At 46.3% G+C, this 5,485-nt stretch overlaps 1 long non-coding RNA gene across 1 annotated transcript; it reads right to left on the bottom strand.

The window, feature by feature from the left end:
• Positions 1-340: 340 nt before the first annotated feature.
• Positions 341-4,274, bottom strand: LOC149362774 (uncharacterized). Its single transcript, XR_016288528.1, has 4 exons — positions 3,923-4,274; positions 2,795-2,888; positions 2,177-2,252; positions 341-475 (listed from the first exon to the last, which is right to left on the bottom strand). It is a non-coding gene; the product is annotated as an uncharacterized LOC149362774 (long non-coding RNA).
• Between the last annotated feature and the right edge of the window lie 1,211 nt (positions 4,275-5,485).

The following is a 5,485-nucleotide window of genomic DNA, read 5'->3' as shown; positions in this document are numbered from 1 at the left end:
AATCTGTGGTGAGGAGGGCAACAAGCTAGGACTCCAGTTTAGTAGAGAGAAGTCAGGGATAATGGTCTATAATGATGAGAAGGGAGACCCACTAGAAATACAAGACACTATGATAGACCATGTGAGTACGTATAAGTATCTAGGTGTATGGCTAAGTGAAGGAAAAAAATATCTGGAAGAGCATGAGAGGATTCTGAAGGATAAAGGAATTCAGACATTATGAATGAAACATAGAGCACTATGGAACTATAATAGGTATGAGGTGGTTAGAGGGGTATGGAAGGGAATCATGGTACCGGGCCTCACATTTGGAAATGCAGTCCTGTGCATGAAATCAGAAGTACAGTCAGGGCTAGAGGTTAGACAAAGAAGTGTAGGAAGGCTAGCCTTGGGAGCCCATGGGAACACTCCGAATGAGGGAGTCCAGGGAGATATGGGTTGGGCGTCGTTCGAGGTTCGGGAGGCCATCAGCAAACTGAAATATGATCAGAGACTAACTCAAATGGAAGAAACAAGGTGGGCAAAAAAGGTGTACAAGTATCTGTACATGAAAAGTATTAACACAAAATGGACTAATAGAACCCGAAAGCTAAGAACGAAGTATTTACGGGTGAGGGATGGGACGCAACAAAAGACTAACGTGAAAGTGGAGGTAAAGGAGTCGGAAAGAAAGATGTGGAAAGACAGAATGCAGGAAAAATCGGCGCTAGGCATATATAGGACACGAAAACAGGACATCAAAAAAGAGCGATTATTCGATAATTCGCGGGGCAGTTCACTGCTTTTTGAGGCTAGGACAGGGACTCTGAGAACAAAAACGTATAGGTCCAAATTTTAAGAAGTGGATATTTTGTGCTCTGCATGTAAAACGGAAACGGAGACCATAGAACACTTGGTTCTGAGGTGCGCAGAACTCCGCCCAGCCCTCCCAGAGGGGACAGCAACGACCATAGAGATAGCGCTGGGATTTACTGGGGAGGACGGGCGAGTGGATGGGAAAAGCGTGACATTGACGAAGGGGAGGTTGGAGGATTGGTGGCGGAAATCAAGGGAGGCGTGAATTTCGAGGGTAAAAGGATAGACAGATTAGATATTGTAAGAGCGAAAGGGAAAAGAAAATTAAATTAACAATGGGGGAAGTATAGGCTAGGTGGCGAAAGCTACCGCCCGGTACAAAGGGTAAAGCCATTATCATCCATCCACTGGGGTGAGGGTCGTCGTGAGGGTTGAAGTCCATATTTCTTTTCCATCCACTGTGTTAATTGCGAGCTATGTTTACCTAATAGGGGCTGGGCATCTAACATCACCGTTATTTCTTTGCAGCAGTTAAAACAATACAGCATACATTTTATAACATGCTTAACGAATTTTTGGGAGCAGCATGCTTTTACCCTTCTACTATTTGTTGCTACTGAATCAGTTTGGCGTTGACAAAAGATCTGTAATAAGGAGTAATTACTCATTGACTCCACTCGAGCACAGCCAAATGACTACAAAGGAAAGCTATACAGCTTTCACAGAAACTTCGTAGTTAAAGAAAGATTCGTCCTGGTCCGGTGTTCGAACTCAGAACCACCACTTCACTGGAGCAGTCACTCTATCAATTTGTCCAACCTGGACGGCAAGCTTATGGTAGGGCGAGAGCGAAGTGATCAATAACTCGAGTGGGAACTGTGTTGGTCCAATGTTTTAGGACCCCTAAAACATTGGACAAACTCAGTTCCCGCTTCATGTTACCTCTAAAACATTGAACAAACTGAGTTCCCGCTTCATGTTACAATACTGAGTGACATTTTGGTGTATACACCAGAAATACCGGTAAAGCATCATGATAGAACACAATGTTTTTTAAAGGGATAAAGGAATATGTTCGCCCTTTCAGAGGGCACATATGCATAAGAGGCAACATGTGTGAAATAGTCTCTGCACCTGAAGCAGTGTAAATTCCATTATGTTAACAGCAGCAGTCAAAAGCTTCATGAGCGACTATTTCATAGAGATCATGTAATTACATTCATGTAATTCAGGATCAGATTCATGTGATTATACAGGGAGGTACTGCTGCTAAGTGCACGTAGAGCTCTGCATGCATTTCTAAACCCGGCTGTGAGCCTATGTCTATGAAATGTTTCTAAATAGGCAGGTAAGGTATGCATCACTGGAAAACAATACCTACCACAAACAGCTGAGGAGAGATAGCACAGCCAAAAGCTGGAAGCACGAATGGCCCAGTAGATACTGGCAGCTGGCAACTGCAAATAAATATGTCAGAGCAACTGTTGTCAGTGGCCTTAACAATGTCATGAATGACAAGAGAAGAAATTGTCTGCTGCTTCATAAATTAGAATAAGGTAGTAACATAGGAACACAAAAAGCAATGAGAGGTCCCATGACAAAAGAAATGAACAGATTGTATGTGATGCACCGATATACATTTTTTCAGTAGATTTACATGACTGTCACACCCGCATAGAAAGATGAGCAGGCTGGAATACCCCTATTTTTATGCATGATGAAAAGAGCGTAAGTGTTCGAATATAGCATGCACAGGATTTTATTACTACTAGGGTGCTTTGCAGCAGCACCGAAGGTATTTTTAAATTGAACGTAGCGACCAGTAGACCCGTCTGCTTTGCACAAATGATGAGAGGATGGAAAAGGCATGCATTAATTAGCAAGAAGCACGATATCTCACATCACAGCATGAAACGAAAATTGGTATTGCATTTAACAAATCTGCACAGAAATAAAAACTGCCTAGTGGCAATGCAAGTAAGAGCAAGGGAAAAAATACCGAAGAAAACTGGTGAGTGTGGTGCAGGGAGGTCTGTGGGTAGGGTCTCGTGCCTGGGAATAGTTCCGAGCGCGGAGAATCGCCGGCAGCACAGCTGGTGGCAGTCAACCAAGAATAAATAAGAGAAAGTGAAAATCAATAACAAACCATCACCGATATAGCGAACGACTTGAAAGCGGGCCGCACAAGCGAGGGATATAGCAAAAAGCTTGAAATCCTAAATAAGTGCGCAGTTGCATCCCAAACAGTTCTCAAAATCTGAAGGCGAGGAAGCATCGACACCTACACCTCAGGGCAGGCGCAAGAACGAACTAACTTTGACATAATACTGTGTCAAATTCTGTTCCATGGGGAAGCACAGATAAAAATTTACAAATGACTAGGCAAGGGATATGCCCCAGCCTTTTACACGCGATCATTGTCCCCGAAAAAATTGTATGACAAATATTAAGGCGTAAGCACTAATCCCACGAGTACACACACTGAGCACTGTCTGTTGGCAGCTGGCCTAGCGCGAGTGCTCTGTCGCGCGGCACTGCCGCTCATCGTCATCTTCTAAGTAGCACAAATCAATCCGACGGGCACCAGCCGCGAGGCAACTCGACCGTTGTCAGTTCCCTTGTCTGTCCGCAGCTGGCCTAGCAAGAGCGCTCTCTAACGTGGCACAGCACGCTCATCATCCTCTCCTATGTAGCACAAATCTATGCTATTAGAATGTAGTAAACATTGTCTGTTGTTGTTCGCAGCGCTAGCAAGCGACCGCATAACTCTGTTGTGATAACTGGTGGCATTTTTATTTACCGCGGCACCCGAGTACTAAACGCAGATAGAGACTATGGAGCAACAGTTGCCATGCGGCCTATACGCCCGTTCTTTTCTGGTAAAGGCCGATTCACACGATTTTCCGTTCGCCCGCTGCCGCGGCCGGCAGCGCGCCTCTCAATGTGGTGACGCATGAATACGTAGGGCGCGGGCCGCGGGCGAACGGACCGTCGTGTGAATCGGCGTTAACGCATTATAGCTGAGGCAACCGCACGCAGACTGCCTGCACTGCCATCCCTATATAGGCGCACACTAATAACGCGTGCGAATAGAGATCAGAAGTAAAGAAACGCACACGGGACTCACCGTTCAGACGGCTCATCAAGGCTTAGCAAAACCGCACATTCTTCTTCGTTGCCTCTCCAGATGACAAGAAGTCGTAGCGCTACCTTTCTTCAGGGCTTTACCCGTTCAAAATCACCAGTGTTGACAGGGCGTAATTCTCGTCGTTGGTTTCCAAAACACACTTGTGTTCTTCATACACGTCCACCGCACGAGCACTCAAACAATGCTACGAAAACCCAAATAACACAAAACGTGACGACGGCTGCAGTTTTGCTTCGTTGAAAAAACCTACAAATGCGCTTTTTTATTACTAATATTTGAATTGTGTTCGCAACAAAAACAAATTATATTTTTTCATTTTATTTCTTTATTAAATGCGAATACCAAAGCGCTTTTAGATACTTTTGCTGACATGTTTGTAGAAGCTGCGATCCTGTGATCCCATCCCCGGGTGTCCTAGCAGACGACGGCGCAGACGACGCTGTTGACGGAATGCAATTTCGATTGACGGCAGCGAAAATCCCTTAAATGCGACAAAAAAGGCAAAGAAACGCACCGTATCGCAAACTGGTCCATATCAAGGATATGTTCGACGCGAGCGGTAGGACAAAGAGCAGCTGCGATGCATTACTCTACGCGACACTGGCATGGTCGACGGAGATCTACATGAAACAGGGCTTAAATGTGACCCGTACAAGCGGATTACTGTGATATCAACTGCGTTACGGAACTACGACGATACTTGCTTCACACTTTAGCTTATATGCAACAGCGACCCGCACTCGCCGCATCCTGTTCGAGTGTACTTTCACTAGCAAGAGCCCACATGCATGGAAGCCGACAGAAGCAACTGTCTTTTCGAGTTCAGATTGTTCCGAGAAATACGAGCAGCTTACTTTAGCACGTACTCGAATTCAAGTTCTCAGCCTGTGTGTCACGTACGGTGACGATGGCGTCGAGGACGAGCTTAAGAATCGCCTTAACGTGGCCGCAACGCAGCCGGTATCCCAAGCATTCGTGCGCTAATTGTTGTTCACCTGTACTGCGAACGTGCGCTCAGTCGCAGGCCAGCCGCTAGCTGCTCGATTTGCCAGCCTTGCGAGTACAATTCGCAAGTTTCTGAGCCAATCTTTGAGCGAGCCGAGCTTTCAGCTATGACGCTGCTCGCGAGCGCGCCGCGCGACAAGCTTCGGCCTGCTCCCTGGCTGCCGTATTCGTAGCTAAGCCTAGGAGGTTTCACTTCGATGCCAGAGCTGAGAGCGCTTTGAAACTGGCTAGCGCTGAGGTGCTACTCTTTGCATTGTAAGTACGTTTATTGTGAACTATGTCTCGTAGTGAAATAAAGATATGTTCGGGTTCACCCGAACGGTGATGATGGCGTCGAGGACGAGCTTAAGAATCGCCGCAACGCCGCCGATATTCAATGCATACATGTGTGCTAAATTTGTTCACCTGTGCTGCAAACATGGGCATAAAGGCTCGCTCAATCGCAGGCCAGTCGCTGCTCGATTTTCCAGCCTTGCGTGCGCGATTCGCAATCTACGGAGCGAATCATTGAGCGAGCCGAGCTTTCGGCAACGACGG

Source organism: Amblyomma mixtum, chromosome 2 (genome assembly GCF_055824585.1).
Source record: "Amblyomma mixtum isolate Tamu chromosome 2, ASM5582458v1, whole genome shotgun sequence".
Classification (NCBI taxonomy): Eukaryota; Metazoa; Arthropoda; class Arachnida; order Ixodida; family Ixodidae; genus Amblyomma; species Amblyomma mixtum.
The sequence above is the reverse complement of the archived record's forward strand: the minus strand, read 5'-3'. Positions and strand labels throughout refer to the sequence as shown.